We start from the raw sequence: 20,338 nt of genomic DNA, 5'->3' as shown, positions 1-20,338 counted from the left end.
AAGGCATAATCAGTCTTAAATGATGATGATGATGATGATGATCTTAACAACATGTGGGCAGGGTGGGTTCTTCCTTGGCTTGGGTATAAGGTAGAATGAAACAGCATTTTTATATAACTTTTATTGAAAGATTTGTACAATGGTTTCCTTACTGGTTGGGAGAAAGGCAGCTGTATCGTTTGCGAAGCCTTCTGCTGCGTGGGCGGCGGCGTCTGATTCCACCTGGTGGTGTGTATCTCGTGTCGCCATTTCACCCAGTTGACTGGAAACGCGCATCGTGATGTGACCCGTTTAATTACTGAGAAAGAAGTCGTGCATCGGATGGTGGTACCTTGGATGTGGCGTCCCAGTGTTTCTCTTCTCTAAGCGGCCGAGTGTGTCAGTGTTGTGTGTCGGCCAGCGGAGCGGCGCGGCGGGGGAAGGCCAGTGTCCCGGACTCGAACAACGGACTCCCGCTTGCCAGTCCTCGGCTGTCAGATCTTCATCCCAGCTCACAGGTGACTGCTGATGTGAGGCCGTCTCCTTCCCGTCCTCACGAGTCACTCGGGTACGTAAAAATCAAATACCTTCTAACTTATGTCTTCTGGTGGCGAGGCTGCTGCTTGCTATTCCATTACAGCGGCGGACTTGGTGCTTCTGTGTACGATGTAGTCTCTTCCTGCATGACGGTCTTCAGCACCGAAACTAAACTGAAAACTACTGTCGGGCCCACTGCGTCTCGCGTATTTATTAACTTCAGTTCACTGGAGGTGAACGACTTCACGGTCATTGCCTCTTCTGTCATGTTGAAAAGCTTCTCGAAGAATCTTCTTAACGTCGGTCATTGGCTCTTGGAATGTAGGCGAAGGCCTTTGATCACATGTGATAATTGAGAAACACGTGAGCCAGTTGGGCGATGCCCTGACGGCTGAATCGACAGCGTCCGCTTATGTGGGGAGGGCGATGGCTTCGCCTGAATGCGCTGACCTCATGGTCATTGCCTCTTCTGTTCTGCCCGCTGTTTGCCAGTGTGTATTTCTTCTAAACTAAACTAAATTTTTCATTTATTTTCTAATTGCTACTTCACATTGATTTTACTAATTTATTTACCTATCTTAAGTACCACTCGACAGTATATATGTGAGTATTGGTGATGGTGGGACGAGATATTGCTGAAAAGAAGAAAACAGGCCGTGGCAAATGATTGTGGGAGTACAGTGTCTGCGAAAGTAGAAAGAGGAGTTGCACGGAAACTAACACCGAACACAGGCAACGAAGATGGCGTTCGATGCTATATACATGGAGGTACATGTCAATGCTTATTGAATTACCTGAGTTCGTGACAGATTAAGTAACGAGTAATAAAGGTAGCTTGTTCTTCCGTTGTTGTAGCTGTGGGCATCGCCATTCTTCTCAAATTAAGATGTATCATTTAAGATTAATGTCGTTATGGACTGTACGTACTGTGAAGGACTGGTTGATGTTCCTGACTTCCTGAAGAGGCATTCACAACCTGATTGTGCATGTGGACCACTTACTATTCTCGGAACTCTCTTGATGCATTCAGTATCTTATTTATAAAGGGTCAGCCACAAGAAAAAATTATTCCGTAAGTCGTTAATGAGTCAGAATATCTAAAATATATAGCGATACTTATGTTAGTGGTTCTGAAACTAGCAATTACACTAAAAGAAAAAGTAGTTGACCTTAGTTGTATCAGCAGAAATTTGCTTTTTTTTTCAAAATGTCATCAATATGCAAAGCAAAAATTTGTGCAACCTTCTCTTCACTGACTTCTACTTTAGTTTCCTTTTTTTCTTTCTTCACATTACTTGTATCAGACGGTTCACCCATATTCTGACTTGATATGGTCCGTCTCAAATTCGTCCTCTGAGTCGACGTCTATCACAGGATAGCACCTGCACACAACGTCTTCAGTTATTTCTGGGATATATTCCAGTCTCTGTGTTCCCCTGCAGTTTTAACCCCTACGGCTCCCTGTAGTACCACTCAAGTTATTCCTTGATGTCTTAACGCATAACCTATCATACAGTCCCATCTTCTTGTCAACGGTTCCCATATATTCCTTTCCTCGTCGATTCTGAGGAAAACTTCATTTATTGTCAGCTTGCCTAGTTTTCAAAATTTATCTGTTGAACCACCTTTCAAACGCTTCGATTCTGTTTCTTTCGGCTGTTCCTACAGTCCGTGATTCACTTCCATAGGACGCTGCTCACCGGACGTACATTCTCATACATTTCGTCTTCAAATTAAGGCCTATCTCAGATACCAGGGATGTCCTCTTTGCTTTTATCAGGTGTAGAAGTATGAAATCGGAATTTCTCTGTAGATGATGCTAGCTGTCAGTGTAGAGCCCGTGAGACCACGTCTGCAGCGTCATCTGCCTTCAGTAACGGCTGTCGAGGGATTTCAGCACACAGTAACCCAAGTTCCATACATCAGTATCTGTTTCATTCCCGTAAACATGTCGATCCTTGTGCCTACGAACTACGATTTGCGGAAAGAATTGGTTTTATGTTATTATTTGAAGAACACTGCTGCAGAATCGCATCGAATGCTTGTCGAAGCTCTCAGCGAACATGCCCTTGAAAAAACACAGTGTTCCGAAAGGTTCAAAAAATTCAAAAATGCTGAATTTTACGTGAGAAACGACGAGCGTGAGAAACCACAAAAAGGCCGAAGACAATGAATTGCTGGCTTTACTGAATGGAGATGATACTCAGACTGAACAGGAACTCGAGAAACAATTGAATGTGACGCTGAAAGACGCTTCTCTTCGGTTGATAGCCATGGGGAAGGTGCAGAAAGTGGGAAAATGTGTTCCGAATGAACTGAATGAAAAATAGCAAGCAAATAGAAGGCCCACTTGTGAAATGCTGCTCACCAATTAAAAAAGGAACGTCGTTTCTCCATCTAATAGTGACAGGTGTTGAACTATGGATATATTTTCAGAATCCTAAGCGTCGTAAATCATGGATGAATCCAGGTAAACCATCGACATCCACTGCAGGACCAAATCGCTTTGAAAAGAAGACAATGCTCTGTGTTTGATGGGGTCAGAAGGGTGTCATCTGTTATGAGCTGCTAAAACCTGGTGAAACCGTTAGCACTGATCACTACCAACAGAAAATGATCCATTTATATGTAAAAAGGCATCACAAAGTTATACAATGTGTGTGTGTGTGTGTGTGAAATCTTAGGGGACTTAACTGCGAAGGTCATCAGTCCCTACGCTTACACACTACTTAACCTAAATTATCCTAAGGACAAACACACACACCCATGCCCGAGGGAGGACTCGAACCTCCACCGGGACCAGCCCACAAAGTTATATTGCTCCATGATAACGCCCCATCACGCACAGCCAAACGAGTCAGGGAAACGATCGAGGCGTTCATTTGGGAGATACTAGGGCATGCGGCTTGTTCTCCAGACTTGGCTACGTCCGATTATCATCTTTTTGCATCACTGTGACACTCTCTCGCTGAACGACGATCCTATTCGTATGAAAATGTAATAAAAATTGCTCGCTAAACTGGTTCGCTTCAAAAGAAAAACTTTTTTCCCCTTGCGTGATATTCGTTGCCTGCCGGAGAGATGGGAGAAACGTGTAAATGGAAATGGAGATTATTTTGAATAAAACATTGTTTATCAGTTTCAAACAACAGAGGTGTAATTATTGCAACCAATTTCCGGTTTCATATTTCTACACCTGGTATATGTGACTGCAAACTTTCTCGTCCTATTCCAATGATGAAATCTTCTCGGTTGGATGAGGCGAGAGGTGGCGCGTCCTCCCGCAACGTTTCGATGGATTTCGTACCCACCATCTTCAATCGAAGTGAAAATGATGGATACGAAAGTCATCTAAACGTTACGACAAGACCACTCCCACAATCGGCTCTTTGTCTTTGATATACTGTGTCTTATATTCTCCACGCTTAGTCCGTCATGCGTAACTTTGCTTCCAAGATAACTGAATTCCTTTACTTCGTCCGATGATTGGCGCAGGAGATGTTGAACCATCAGATTTTTATTTCACAGTCGCACTATTAAAGCGCGTATTTAAAAACCCTAGTCGTAAATGCAGTGTTTCCTGTAGTGTCCGCTAGGGCTCAGATCACATGATTAAGACGGCGGAAAGCTGACGGTTGACTGCTCAACGGAGATCCCAGTTAGTGTTTTTATTCGCAGAAACAAAGAGTGTCGTTACCACAGAGAGACGTTTCCTTCAGCATTTTAACACAAAGTGGGCTCCCACTAGAAACACAATCCATGGGTATTAAAGGTAATTTAAAAATAGTGGAACTTGGAAAATCGCGTCGCTCTGTTCAGAGTATTCTTTATTCAGACGGTCATTCATTCTGTACAAACTGACAGTGCGCCATACTCGTCACGACCAGCAGAGAGAAGACGGGGGTAAAGCACAGATGAGGGAAGTATTCTCACTCAATGTCTGGTTTTCTGGCGGGGCAAACATCCACGTTAATTGCGTGGTCAATAAAAAATGTGAGGTTTGGGGCTACTGATCATCCAATCGTCTTCCATGAAAGGGAAAATTACAGATAAAAATTGTCTATTTGCGCTGCGTCTTGAAACAACGGATTAGTTGTTTTTTTCTTTCTCGACGTACGGTCAGTTCCGAATGGTACATGGGAATGTTGCGGAAGCAGTTCTTTCCTGAACTTCGTGCCATTAATGACAACATACCTTTCGCCACAGGAATTGCTGGCTACGATATCGTCAGTCGCTTCGAGTATTTAGGATCTCTTGTCACTGATACTGGAGATTGCGAAACACATTTGCGTGGGCACATTTAGATTGTGGTAAATTCTAAAGCAAAACTTGCTAGCATGTGGAAGTTGGTTGGTTTAAAGGTGGGGCAAGGGACCAACCTTCTAGGTCATCGGTCCCTTGTTCCTAGTAAAGCAATTCCGCAAGAGAAAGAATAAAACAAACTACACTCACAACCAGCGTCTGGAAAGACATGTCCTCCACTGTCGAGAAAAATCTAATCCTCTTCCAAACGCTGTTCTGCGATATCGCGATCAATGCGATGGGGATCGTCGCATGATTGATGCTCTGGAAATGGGGTGCTATAGAATATTACTTCTAATACCATGGACAGCACAGCGAAGTAATGAAAGTGTACTGAGGCACTTGCCATCAGAACAATACTGTCGATTCTGGTCAACCGAAAATATTAGTAATATTTTGGTCATATTGTCAGAAAGTAAGAGGCAATGTAAAGAATAATGATTGAAGAACATTAAACGGAACTGTCGTGGATAGACGACATCAAGAACCTTTTACTGGGATGGGCTTGCAACAAGATAATAATCCCGGGCAAGACAGAGTCTCGTGGAAGCAGAGGGGCTTACTATGTGATGTCACTAAACCCTTGCGTAGGGTTACACCATAGAGAGAAACACCACTCAATTTCAAATGCAAATGCAAAAGTTTATGCAGGATGGAGTCCCTCCACACACAGAAAATGTTGTTCTCGACTTTATGAATGGAACGTATCGTGGAACATTGCTGTGTCATCGAATTCAAATGGTTTAAATGGCTCTGAGCACTATGGGACTTAACTTCTCGGGCAGGATTCGAACCTGTGACCGTAGCGGTCGCACGGTTCCAAACTGTAGCATCTAGAACCGCTCGGCCACTCCGTCATCGGATTCCTCAGCGTCTTCAGTCTTGTCCGATTTGGCCACCTCGCAGCCCGGTTACCACTCCCGGCGATCATTTCATGTGGTGATATATAAAAGAAGAGGTTCAAAATGGTTCAAATGGCTCTGAGCACTATGGGACTCAACTTCTGAGGTTATTAGTTCCCTAGAACTTAGAACTAGTTAAACCTAACTAACCTAAGGACAACACACACATCCATGCCCGAGGCAGGATTCGAACCTGCGACTGTAGTGGTCTCGCGGTTCCAGACTGCAGCGCCTAAAACCGGCTGGCCACTTCGGCCGGCAAAAGAAGAGGTCTTCCGTCATGATCGTCGGGATGTAGTGCAAAGCAGAGCCCTCTTTATGGAAGTCGGCAAGACAATCCAATAGGGTATGTGGCATCTAAAGCGGCAAATGGTGGCCACATTGAACATATTCTCCACTGACATCAGTTATCCATGAGTCTGTGACTGTAAGTTAATATACATTGAAGCGCCAAACGAACGTGTATAAGCATGCTTATTCAAACACAGAGATACGTAAACAGGTAGAATACGGCGCTGCGGTCGGAAACCTCTATATGAGGTAACAAGGGTCTGGCGCAATTGTTAAACCAATTAATGCTGCAACAATGGCAGGTTATCAAGATTTAAGTGAGTTTGAACGTGGTGTTACAGTTGACGTACGAGAGATAGGACACAGTATCTCCGATGTAGTGATGGAGTGGGGATTTTTCTGTACGATCATTTCACGAATGTACTGTGAATATCAGGAATCCGGTAAAATATCGCTCCCACAACGGTATCAACGACGACTGAAGAGATCGTTCAACGAGACAGAAGTGCAACACTTCCGAAAACTGCTGCAGACTTCAACGCTGGACCATCAAGTACCAGTGTGGGAACGATTCAACGAAACATCACCAGTAAGAGCTTTCGGAGCCAAAGGCCCATTCGTGTACCCTTGATGACTGTACGACACAAAGCTTTACGCCTCGCCTGGGCTCTTCAACATCATCATTGGACTGTTGATGACTGCAACATGTTGCCTGGTCGGAATAGTGTCGTTTGAGATTATATCGAGCGGATGGACGTGTACGGGTATGCAGACAACTTCATGAATCCATGGATACTACATGTCACCAGGGCACTGTTCAAGCTGGTGGAGGTTCTTACCGGTGTGGGGCGTGTGCAGTTGGAGTGATTTGGAACGCCTGATAAGTCTAGATACGACACTGACACGTGACACGTACGCAAGCACCCTGTCTGATCACCTGCATCTATTCATTTCCATCGTGCATTCCGACGGACTTGGGCAATTACAGCTGGACAACACAACACACCAAACGTCCAGAATTGCTACAGAAGGGCTCCAGGAACTACCTTCATAGTTTCAACACTTCCGCTGGCCACCAAACTCCCCAGACATGAACATTTTTGAGCATATCTGTGATGCCTTGCAACGTGCTGTTCAGAAGAGACCTCCACTCCTTCGTGTTCTTACTGATTTATGGGCAGCCCGGCAGGATTCATGGTGTCAGTTCCCTCCAGCACTCCTTCACACATGTGTCACAGTATGCAAATAAATATAGGTGTAAATGGTTCACCATCTCATCTATACTTCCTGTCATCCAATTCTGAAGCTATACTGTCGCTAATCTCATTCTTACTATTCCCAATTACATTAATCTGTTTTGAGTTTACTCTCACTATGTGACTATTAATTCCACTCAACATGTCCTACTCATTGATAATCATTATCAGAGAGACTTATCATTTATATTCTTTCTACTTGTTCATGTGCAACTTTGTGATTGGCATTGCTATTCTATTTGCTGTAAGAAAGTGAATGTACTGTGATGTTTTCAGTATTATGGAAGAGCCCCTTGAATTCAATTAAAAAAACATTCAGATATTTTCATCAGGAAAGTTGTTAACAGCACCAACACATTTGTTGAAATCCGCGATGAACAATTCTGTCTTGTAAATCAATGTATTCAAGACCTATTTCAGTCAAAAGACCGCATACACGTTGCTGAACTGATAAAACTAACTAACAGAAAATAGTGAGATTCGAAACGTAAATACAATTTCCACAACAGATCGTAGTCGAAGATTTTAAATTCTTAGGATAAAACTTCAGGTAACAGTAACAAAAAAAAAGGAGGAGTGGGGATTAAGATTGGTAACGGGAAGCAAAAACATTTTTATTTTAGGCTGTGGCAACGCTTTTAAGGGCCACTAATACATTTTTGAATATGTAGCTATTGAAATAATTTCTAATAATTTCTGTTCTTTTAGTTAGTCCGTTCATTAAAAGCTCTATCCGAATGTGAAATGAAATTTGCAAAAATTTCTATTTCTTCTAATAAAATTCACATTAATATCTTTATCAACTTTATGCAATAGTTCCATCTGATTTGAAATGTTGCTTAAAGGGCGATTATGTGCTTTCAAGTGGGTACCTAGAGCAGGTGTACTGGTGGGATGTGCATGTTCTTCGTAGCTTATTCTTAGTTTCTTACATCCTTGACCTCTATACATTTTCTCACTTTCTTGACCACCGCCGGCCGTTGTGGCCGTGCGGTTCTAGAAGCTTCAGTCTGGAACCACGTGATCGCTACGGTCGCAGGTTCGAATCCTGCTTCGGGCATGGATGTGTGTACTGTCCTTAGGTTAGTTAGGTTTAAGTAGTTCTAAGTTCTAGGGGACTGATTACCTCCGATGTTAAGTCCCATAGTGCTCAGAGCCATTCGAACCATTTTTTTTTTTTTTTTTTTTTTTTTGACAACCGATTCTGTTAAATCCAGGCTGATCACGTAGAGACTCTTCCGAAATGCCCTGTAGTACTTTTTTGCCAACCTATTATCAGCCTGAAATAACATAACTATGTTGTTTGTCTTGAAAAACTGTTTTATGTTTGTATTTAGACATGACATTAGAGGCGTTTTCATTATATAATCTTCGTGACATTTTCTGTATAGTCTAACTGCTTAATGCAGGGAATTAATAGCCGGCCGGGGCGGTCGAGCGGTTCTAGGCGCTACAGCCTGGAACCGCGCGACCGCTAGGTAGCAGGTTCGAATCCTGCCTCGGGCATGGAAGTGTGTGATGTCCTTAGGTTAGTTAGGTTTAAGTAGTTCTATGTCCTAGGGCACTGGTGACCTCAGAAGTTAAGTCCCATAGTGCTCAGAGCCATTTGAACCATTTTTTTGGGAACTAATAATATAAATACTTCATCATTTAGATTTTACACTACTTGAGTGATTGATTTTACTATTTGATGAGATTTTAATGCGATGTGATATGATGCTGGTTCTCGTACGCAAGCATTTTTCCTTTTAATAAATCTATGCATAGGTGTGGAATCAGAAACAAATTTTATATTATGGATAATACAAATCACTTCCTGAAGTTTTACCTATGTAAGACATGTTGTCGATACGACAGATAATCTTTCTTTTTGTAAAATTATTTTTATTAAACTTCTTTTGACACGTAGAAAAACTGATGTAGAAAAATCTCTATATAATTATATTCCTAGTTCGATTAATTGCTCACTTTTCCACCGATTGTATACTTCTCTGTTATGATATTATGTTGAACTTCATTTTACTCCTAATTTGTCTTTGACCATATGACCATTGGCTTAGATCTGTGACATTTGTTGCTGTCTGAGAAAGCGCTGTAATGCTGCGTACTTATGATTCTTACATTTTTCAACTCATTCAATATTATTTATGTCATACTTACAAGCTTGAATGCCATGTGATGCTGCCTTTGCGAAAGACGTTTTTTTGAAAGAACTGAAAATCGTAGATTACCATTTCCTGTGTAAATTATATTTCGAATGTGAAACTCACTATTTTCTGTTGGTTTCGTCATATGTTTACTGTTGTAACGGCGACCGGAGCGGTCGCGGGGTTAGAGTGACGGAAAGCGCGGCGGGACCCACGAAGCGGCCCGTGAACAACAACACAACGGGAGAAGACGGACACGACCAGCGAAGGTCAGAACGAACAACAACAAGAACGATACAACGGAGTCGCAAGAAAACCTAACAACCACGTCCACTCGTACACAGAACAAGAAAGTAAATAAGCTGTCCAACGCCAGGCGATGTGTCCAGAGGCGTACGCAAGATTAGCTGATTGAAATTTCTTTTTTATTGTTATTTTGCACCTCATAAAAGGTGGGCTGACAGCGGAAGATGTTACTCCATTCTTCAGCCAAAAGCAGTACAATAAAAGAGAAAACCAATGAAGATAGAAAAATAACACAATGGCGGGTAAAAAACAGTAGACACAATAATTTAAAAAAAAACCATGAAGCCGTTCACACTCGACGAAAAACAAGAAAAACTGTGGACAAACACTTATGATTTAGACGATACACGTGAACGAAGGAGCGTGGGCGGCGGAAAACACAGAATCACAAACACGAGTGCACACACACGAAGAACTGATGGCGATGATCTCCAGCACGTGAATGTCCACTGAACGTGTGCGAGTCCGGGGACCTGCCAAGAGCGGAAGAGGGTGGTGGGGGAGGGAGAGGAGAGAGCAGAGATGCCAATGGCAGAGGAGATGGTGGGAGGAATGAAGGTATGGGGGTAGGGGAAGCCTGGGGGAGGATGGGGGAGGAGGGGGGAGGAAGGGAAGAGGGAGGGAATGGACAGAGAAGGGACTGGGGTGCCCATAGGAAAAAAACCCACAGGAAGTGGGGGGGAGGATCAAAGTTGATAGGAGGGGTAGATGGAGGGGAGGAGGGAGCTGGTGGAAGCCACCTTGGGAGAGGGTAAGGGGAGTGGAGAGATGGAGAGCAGGTGGGACGTGGAAATACAGGTGCGGCAGCAGACGGGGGTGGGAGAGGATGTGAAAGACGAGTGGGTGAGGGGGATCTAGTTTATGGGAGGTGTAGAGGATCCGTATCTGTTCGAGGAAAAGGAGGAGGTGGGGGAACGGGATAAGATCGTGCAGGATCCGCCTGGGGGAGGGGAGACGGAAACGATAGCTGAGGTGAAGAGCATGGCGTTCGAGGATTTGAAGGGATTTGTAAAAGGTAGGAGGGGCGGAGATCCAGGCAGTGTGGGCATAGCAGAGGATAGGGCGGATGAGGGATTTGTAGGTGTGGAGGATTGTGGAGGGGTCCAGACCCCATGTACGGCCAGAAGCTGGCTGAGGGTTTTTTTTTCGTTTATTAATTTTCAATTCCCCCCGAAGGGGGCGGGCTGGCAGCAGTACGCTGCTCTACAGCCTACAGACTTTTATTTTAAAAACGGAAGAAAAAATAAACAAAAAGAACAGGTGATAAAACGGTGACATAAAGTGTAAAATGGCGGAAAAATGCGGAAAGTTAAAACAGAAAGCAAAAGGGGTTGGCAATGTTAATAAAAGACACAGGAATCAGATAAGTAACATAGTACACAGACAATTAAAAAAACACTGCGACAGTCTGGTTTTTGTTCGCAAGAGATAAAAAGCACACCCAGCGACAGTATGATGGCCGTTCGCAACACTTCCCAAAAAACACAACGCGGAACACTCACTGTAAAACACTCGCTGTAAAACACTGCACGAAAAGGGCGGCACAAAGTTGACACTCCCGAGTCAAAGGCAGATTGGGGGGGGGGGGGGGGGACTGGCTGAGGGAGGGGCAGGCAGGCGCTTAAGTACTCTACCACAGGCGCCGCTATTGGCCGCTGGGACCACGTGTTCCACTGTGGCGCCCCCACACTAAAAGCGGGCCAGGAGGCGCGCGCCGCCACAGCTTGCGGCGCGACGGTGCAGAGACCTCTAGGGGTCTTTGACGTCCATGACGACTGGTGGGGATTCAAATTCCGCGGCGCACGGTACCAGATTTACAGTACTACAATAATGGACTTCTGACTGAAACAAGTCGTGAATAAAGTGACCTACAAGACAGCATCGTCCTCGTGAACTTCAACAAATGAAAAGAACATTCTTAATAAGTTCTGTTGATTTGCCGTAATTAACTACAGCATTTGTTTCATCTGCATTGGAAAGTAAATTTCTATGTACTGACTTGGCAGAAAATCCTAAGAAATTTTCGTCTTATGTCAAAGCGGTAGGTGGATAAAAAAAAAGTCCAGACACTCTGTGACCAAAATGGTACTGAAACAGAGGATGACAGACTAAAGGCCGAAATACTAAATGTCTTTTTCCAAAGCTGTTTCACAGAGGAAGACTGCACTGTAGTTCCTTCTCTAGATTGTCGCACAGATGACAAAATAGTAGATATCGGAATAGACGACACAGGGATAGAGAAACAATTAAAATCGCTCTAAAAAGGAAAGGCCGCTGGACCTGATGGGATACCAGTTCGATTTTACACAGAGTACGCGAAGGAACTTGCCCCTCTTCCTGCAGCGGTGTACCGTAGGTCTCTAAAAGAGCGTAGCGTTCCAAAGGATTGGAAAAGGACACAGGTCAACCCTGTTTTCAAGAAGGGACGTCGAACAGATGTGCAGAACTATAGACCTATATCTCTAACGTCTATCAGTTGTAGAATTTTTGAAGACGTGTTATGTTCGAGTATAATGACTTTTCTGGAGACTAGAAATCTACTCTGTATGAATCAGCATGGGTTTCGAAAAAGACGGTCGTGTGAAACCCAGCTCGCGCTATTCCTCCACGAGACTCAGAGGGCCATAGACACGGGTTCACAGGTAGATGCCGTGTTTCTTGACTTCCGCAAGGCGTTCGATACAGTTCCTCACAGTCGTTTAATGAACAAAGTAAGAGCATATGGACTATCAGACCAATTGTGTGATAGGATTGAAGAGTTCCTAGATAACAGAACGCAGCATGTCATTCTCAATGGAGAGAAGTCTTCCGAAGTCAGAGTGATTTCAAGTGTGCCGCGGGGAGTGTCGTGGGACCGTTGCTATTCACAATATACATAAATAACCTTGTGGATGACATCGGAAGTTTACTGAGGCTTTTTGCGGATGATGCTGTGGTATATCGAGAGGTTGTAACAATGGAAAATGGTACTGAAATGCAGGAGGATCTGCAGCGAATTGACGCATGGTGCAGGGAATGGCAATTGAATCTCAATGTAGACAAGTGTAATGTGCTACGAATACATAGAAGTAGGTTACAGTATACTTGTTCGCCCACTGCTTGAATACTGCTCAGCAGTGTGGGATCCGTACCAGATAGGGTTGATAGAAGAGATAGAGAAGATCCAACGGAGACCAGCGCGCTTCGTTACAGGAACCATTTAGTAATCGCAAAAGCGTTACGGAGATGATAGATAAACTCCAATGGAAGACTCTGCAGGAGAGACGCTCAGTAGCTCGGTACGGGCTTTTGTTGAAGTTTCGAGAACATACCTTCACCGAGGAGTTAAGCAGTATATTGCTCCCTCTTACGTATATCTCGCGGAAGAGACGATGATAAAATCAGAGAGATTAGAGCCCACACAGAGGCATACCTACAATCCTTCTTTCCACGAACAATACGAGACTGGAATAGAACGGAGAACCGATATAGGTACTCAAGGTACCCTCCGCCACACACCGTCAGCTGGCTTGCGGAGTATGGATGTAGATGTAGATGTAGATGCAAACATTACTAACTTTGCTTGTATGGAAGAAGAAACGAGAGCAGTTGTTACAGTGGGAGGTTACTGACTGTTTGTTGACGAACTCCAATGGGACACTTTGTGGGGAGGCCTTTCTGATGCCGGTGTATTGCTTTCCGCTGGGGGCTGGGGGCCAGCCCACACCAGCCACCCTCTCTGGTTGTGCGGTCGGATAAACCTCGAGAAGACGGTCGCCCTTTTGGTATTCTGAGCAACGCGAGTCTCCAACGACCCTCTCCCCCGGGGCTGCTATTTAATCGTCCAGAAAACGCTCTGAAATTGAAATTAGATTCCTCGGAGGGCGTCGCTTAAATAGGATGCACCGCTGCCGCCGTCGACTGTGGAGGGCGCGCCCCGAGAGCGTCAATTGGCGCCCGGGGTGGGGGTGGGCGCCGGGTAGAGGGCAGATTGCGCCGCGGGGGTGGCTGGCACCGTTCTGGAGTCGGCCGTGCTTTCATCCCGGGCTGTGGGGTCGCGGATCGCGCGCACCCTGCTGATTGTAAATTATCGCGTCACCAACACGGGGCTGCCAAGGGGCGCGCGCAGCAACCGGCTTAGCGGATCAAGTGCCGCCGCCGTCACAAATACAAGTCGGGCGCGCCGTGGGCTGCTCTGTGATCCGGCGCGGGGAATTTCCGCTCCTGAATTGCTAAGCAGATGTAATTTTGTTCCACAAGCTAAATATCAGAAAGAGCATTGAACAGTGCCCGTCCCCGACCATGCTGCTCCCTCAGCAGTGTTGGCGACACATTTTTAATCTCGCCTCGTGGCAGTCAGGCGCTGCATCAGTTCATGGACAATGTGAACAGTACTCTCGTAAATCCAGGCATAACATTTACAGCGGAGATACAGAAGAACTGCAAGCTGCCTTCCCTAGATGTGATGGTCGAACGGCCGGCCGGTGTGGCCGTGCGGTTCTAGGCGCTTCAGTCTGGAACCGCGTGACCGTTACGGTCGCAGGTTCGAATCCTGCCTCGGGCATGGATGTGTGTGATGTCCTTAGGTTAGTTAGGTTTAAGTAGTTCTAAGTTCTAGGGGACTGATGACCACCGATGTTGAGTCCCATAGTGCTCAGAGCCATTTGAACTATTTTTTTGATCCAGAATGAGATTTTCACTCTGCAGCGGAGTGTGCGCTGATATGAAACTTCCTGGCAGATTAAAACTGTGTGCCCAACCGAGACTCGAACTCGGGACCTTTGCCTTTCGCGGGCAAGTGCTCTACCAACTGAGCTACCGAAGCACGACTCACGCCCGGTACCCACAGCTTCACTTCTGCCAGTACCTCGTCTCCTACCTTCCAAACTTTACAGAAGCTCTCCTGCGAACCATGCAGAACTAGCACTCCTGAAAGAAAGGATATTGCGGAGACATGGCTTAGCCACAGCCTGGGGGATGTTTCCAGAATGAGATTTTCACTCTGCAGCGGAGTGTGCGCTGATATGAAACTTCCTGGCAGATTAAAACTGTGTGCCCGACCGAGACTCGAACTCGGGACCTTTGCCTTTCGCGGGCAAGTGCTCTACCAACTGAGCTACCGAAGCACGACTCACGCCCGGTACCCACAGCTTCACTTCTGCCAGTACCTCGTCTCCTACCTTCCAAACTTTACAGAAGCTCTCCTGCGAACCATGCAGAACTAGCACTCCTGAAAGAAAGGATATTGCGGAGACATGGCTTAGCCACAGCCTGGGGGATGTTTCCAGAATGAGATTTTCACTCTGCAGCGGAGTGTGCGCTGATATGAAACTTCCTGGCAGATTAAAACTGTGTGCCCGACCGAGACTCGAACTCGGGACCTTTGCCTTTCGCGGGCAAGTGCTCTACCAACTGAGCTACCGAAGCACGACTCACGCCCGGTACCCACAGCTTCACTTCTGCCAGTACCTCGTCTCCTACCTTCCAAACTTTACAGAAGCTCTCCTGCGAACCATGCAGAACTAGCACTCCTGAAAGAAAGGATATTGCGGAGACATGGCTTAGCCACAGCCTGGGGGATGTTTCCAGAATGAGATTTTCACTCTGCAGCGGAGTGTGCGCTGATATGAAACTTCCTGGCAGATTAAAACTGTGTGCCCGACCGAGACTCGAACTCGGGACCTTTGCCTTTCGCGGGCAAGTGCTCTACCAACTGAGCTACCGAAGCACGACTCACGCCCGGTACCCACAGCTTCACTTCTGCCAGTACCTCGTCTCCTACCTTCCAAACTTTACAGAAGCTCTCCTGCGAACCATGCAGAACTAGCACTCCTGAAAGAAAGGATATTGCGGAGACATGGCTTAGCCACAGCCTGGGGGATGTTTCCAGAATGAGATTTTCACTCTGCAGCGGAGTGTGCGCTGATATGAAACTTCCTGGCAGATTAAAACTGTGTGCCCGACCGAGACTCGAACTCGGGACCTTTGCCTTTCGCGGGCAAGTGCTCTACCAACTGAGCTACCGAAGCACGACTCACGCCCGGTACCCACAGCTTCACTTCTGCCAGTACCTCGTCTCCTACCTTCCAAACTTTACAGAAGCTCTCCTGCGAACCATGCAGAACTAGCACTCCTGAAAGAAAGGATATTGCGGAGACATGGCTTAGCCACAGCCTGGGGGATGTTTCCAGAATGAGATTTTCACTCTGCAGCGGAGTGTGCGCTGATATGAAACTTCCTGGCAGATTAAAACTGTGTGCCCGACCGAGACTCGAACTCGGGACCTTTGCCTTTCGCGGGCAAGTGCTCTACCAACTGAGCTACCGAAGCACGACTCACGCCCGGTACCCACAGCTTCGGTAGCTCAGTTGGTAGAGCACTTGCCCGCGAAAGGCAAAGGTCCCGAGTTCGAGTCTCGGTCGGGCACACAGTTTTAATCTGCCAGGAAGTTTCATATCAGCGCACACTCCGCTGCAGTTGGTAGAGCACTTGCCCGCGAAAGGCAAAGGTCCCGAGTTCGAGTCTCGGTCGGGCACACAGTTTTAATCTGCCAGGAAGTTTCATATCAGCGCACACTCCGCTGCAGAGTGAAAATCTCATTCTGGAAACATCCCCCAGGCTGTGGCTAAGCCATGTCTCCGCAATATCCTTTCTTTCAGGAGTGCTAGTTCTGCATGGTTCGCAGGAGAGCTTCTGTAAAGTTTGGAAGGTAGGAGACGAGGTACTGGCAGAAGTGAAGCTGTGGGTACCGGGCGTGAGTCGTGCTTCGGTAGCTCAGTTGGTAGAGCACTTGCCCGCGAAAGGCAAATGTCCCGAGTTCGAGTCTCGGTCGGGCACACAGTTTTAATCTGCCAGGAAGTTTCATATCAGCGCACACTCCGCTGCAGAGTGAAAATCTCATTCTGGAAACATCCCCCAGGCTGTGGCTAAGCCATGTCTCCGCAATATCCTTTCTTTCAGGAGTGCTAGTTCTGCATGGTTCGCAGGAGAGCTTCTGTAAAGTTTGGAAGGTAGGAGACGAGGTACTGGCAGAAGTGAAGCTGTGGGTACCGGGCGTGAGTCGTGCTTCGGTAGCTCAGTTGGTAGAGCACTTGCCCGCGAAAGGCAAAGGTCCCGAGTTCGAGTCTCGGTCGGGCACACAGTTTTAATCTGCCAGGAAGTTTCATATCAGCGCACACTCCGCTGCAGAGTGAAAATCTCATTCTGGAAACATCCCCCAGGCTGTGGCTAAGCAATGTCTCCGCAATATCCTTTCTTTCAGGAGTGCTAGTTCTGCATGGTTCGCAGGAGAGCTTCTGTAAAGTTTGGAAGGTAGGAGACGAGGTACTGGCAGAAGTGAAGCTGTGGGTACCGGGCTTGAGTCGTGCTTCGGTAGCTCAGTTGGTAGAGCACTTGCCCGCGAAAGGCAAAGGTCCCGAGTTCGAGTCTCGGTCGGGCACACAGTTTTAATCTGCCAGGAAGTTTCATATCAGCGCACACTCCGCTGCAGAGTGAAAATCTCATTCTGGAAACATCCCCCAGGCTGTGGCTAAGCCATGTCTCCGCAATATCCTTTCTTTCAGGAGTGCTAGTTCTGCATGGTTCGCAGGAGAGCTTCTGTAAAGTTTGGAAGGTAGGAGACGAGGTACTGGCAGAAGTGAAGCTGTGGGTACCGGGCGTGAGTCGTGCTTCGGTAGCTCAGTTGGTAGAGCACTTGCCCGCGAAAGGCAAAGGTCCCGAGTTCGAGTCTCGGTCGGGCACACAGTTTTAATCTGCCAGGAAGTTTCATATCAGCGCACACTCCGCTGCAGAGTGAAAATCTCATTCTGGCAACATCCCCCAGGCTGTGGCTAAGCCATGTCTCCGCAATATCCTTTCTTTCAGGAGTGCTAGTTCTGCATGGTTCGCAGGAGAGCTTCTGTAAAGTTTGGAAGGTAGGAGACGAGGTACTGGCAGAAGTGAAGCTGTGGGTACCGGGCGTGAGTCGTGCTTCGGTAGCTCAGTTGGTAGAGCACTTGCCCGCGAAAGGCAAAGGTCCCGAGTTCGAGTCTCGGTCGGGCACACAGTTTTAATCTGCCAGGAAGTTTCATATCAGCGCACACTCCGCTGCAGAGTGAAAATCTCATTCTGGAAACATCCCCCAGGCTGTGGCTAAGCCATGTCTCCGCAATATCCTTTCTTTCAGGAGTGCTAGTTCTGCATGGTTCGCAGGAGAGCTTCTGTAAAGTTTGGAAGGTAGGAGACGAGGTACTGGCAGAAGTGAAGCTGTGGGTACCGGGCGTGAGTCGTGCTTCGGTAGCTCAGTTGGTAGAGCACTTGCCCGCGAAAGGCAATGGTCCCGAGTTCGAGTCTCGGTCGGGCACACAGTTTTAATCTGCCAGGAAGTTTCATATCAGCGCACACTCCGCTGCAGAGTGAAAATCTCATTCTGGAAACATCCCCCAGGCTGTGGCTAAGCCATGTCTCCGCAATATCCTTTCTTTCAGGAGTGCTAGTTCTGCATGGTTCGCAGGAGAGCTTCTGTAAAGTTTGGAAGGTAGGAGACGAGGTACTGGCAGAAGTGAAGCTGTGGGTACCGGGCGTGAGTCGTGCTTCGGTAGCTCAGTTGGTAGAGCACTTGCCCGCGAAAGGCAAAGGTCCCGAGTTCGAGTCTCGGTCGGGCACACAGTTTTAATCTGCCAGGAAGTTTCATATCAGCGCACACTCCGCTGCAGAGTGAAAATCTCATTCTGGAAACATCCCCCAGGCTGTGGCTAAGCCATGTCTCCGCAATATCCTTTCTTTCAGGAGTGCTAGTTCTGCATGGTTCGCAGGAGAGCTTCTGTAAAGTTTGGAAGGTAGGAGACGAGGTACTGGCAGAAGTGAAGCTGTGGGTACCGGGCGTGAGTCGTGCTTCGGTAGCTCAGTTGGTAGAGCACTTGCCCGCGAAAGGCAAAGGTCCCGAGTTCGAGTCTCGGTCGGGCACACAGTTTTAATCTGCCAGGAAGTTTCATATCAGCGCACACTCCGCTGCAGAGTGAAAATCTCATTCTGGAAACATCCCCCAGGCTGTGGCTAAGCCATGTCTCCGCAATATCCTTTCTTTCAGGAGTGCTAGTTCTGCATGGTTCGCAGGAGAGCTTCTGTAAAGTTTGGAAGGTAGGAGACGAGGTACTGGCAGAAGTGAAGCTGTGGGTACCGGGCGTGAGTCGTGCTTCGGTAGCTCAGTTGGTAGAGCACTTGCCCGCGAAAGGCAAAGGTCCCGAGTTCGAGTCTCGGTCGGGCACACAGTTTTAATCTGCCAGGAAGTTTCATATCAGCGCACACTCCGCTGCAGAGTGAAAATCTCATTCTGGAAACATCCCCCAGGCTGTGGCTAAGCCATGTCTCCGCAATATCCTTTCTTTCAGGAGTGCTAGTTCTGCATGGTTCGCAGGAGAGCTTCTGTAAAGTTTGGAAGGTAGGAGACGAGGTACTGGCAGAAGTGAAGCTGTGGGTACCGGGCGTGAGTCGTGCTTCGGTAGCTCAGTTGGTAGAGCACTTGCCCGCGAAAGGCAAAGGTCCCGAGTTCGAGTCTCGGTTGGGCACACAGTTTTAATCTGCCAGGAAGTTTCATATCAGCGCACACTCCGCTGCAGAGTGAAAATCTCATTCTGGAAACATCCCCCAGGCTGTGGCTAAGCCATGTCTCCGCAATATCCTTTCTTTCAGGAGTGCTAGTTCTGCATGGTTCGCAGGAGAGCTTCTGTAAAGTTTGGAAGGTAGGAGACGAGGTACTGGCAGAAGTGAAGCTGTGGGTACCGGGCGTGAGTCGTGCTTCGGTAGCTCAGTTGGTAGAGCACTTGCCCGCGAAAGGCAAAGGTCCCGAGTTCGAGTCTCGGTCGGGCACACAGTTTTAATCTGCCAGGAAGTTTCATATCAGCGCACACTCCGCTGCAGAGTGAAAATCTCATTCTGGAAACATCCCCCAGGCTGTGGCTAAGCCATGTCTCCGCAATATCCTTTCTTTCAGGAGTGCTAGTTCTGCATGGTTCGCAGGAGAGCTTCTGTAAAGTTTGGAAGGTAGGAGACGAGGTACTGGCAGAAGTGAAGCTGTGGGTACCGGGCGTGAGTCGTGCTTCGGTAGCTCAGTTGGTAGAGCACTTGCCCGCGAAAGGCAAAGGTCCCGAGTTCGAGTCTCGGTCGGGCACACAGTTTTAATCTGCCAGGAAGTTTCATATCAGCGCACACTCCGCTGCAGAGTGAAAATCTCATTCTGGAAACATCCCCCAGGCTGTGGCTAAGCCATGTCTCCGCAATATCCTTTCTTTCAGGAGTGCTAGTTCTGCATGGTTCGCAGGAGAGCTTCTGTAAAGTTTGGAAGGTAGGAGACGAGGTACTGGCAGAAGTGAAGCTGTGGGTACCGGGCGTGAGTCGTGCTTCGGTAGCTCAGTTGGTAGAGCACTTGCCCGCGAAAGGCAAAGGTCCCGAGTTCGAGTCTCGGTCGGGCACACAGTTTTAATCTGCCAGGAAGTTTCATATCAGCGCACACTCCGCTGCAGAGTGAAAATCTCATTCTGGAAACATCCCCCAGGCTGTGGCTAAGCCATGTCTCCGCAATATCCTTTCTTTCAGGAGTGCTAGTTCTGCATGGTTCGCAGGAGAGCTTCTGTAAAGTTTGGAAGGTAGGAGACGAGGTACT

This window comes from Schistocerca cancellata, chromosome 8, assembly GCF_023864275.1.
Source record: "Schistocerca cancellata isolate TAMUIC-IGC-003103 chromosome 8, iqSchCanc2.1, whole genome shotgun sequence".
Classification (NCBI taxonomy): Eukaryota; Metazoa; Arthropoda; class Insecta; order Orthoptera; family Acrididae; genus Schistocerca; species Schistocerca cancellata.
Note: the sequence above shows the minus strand (reverse complement) of the source record.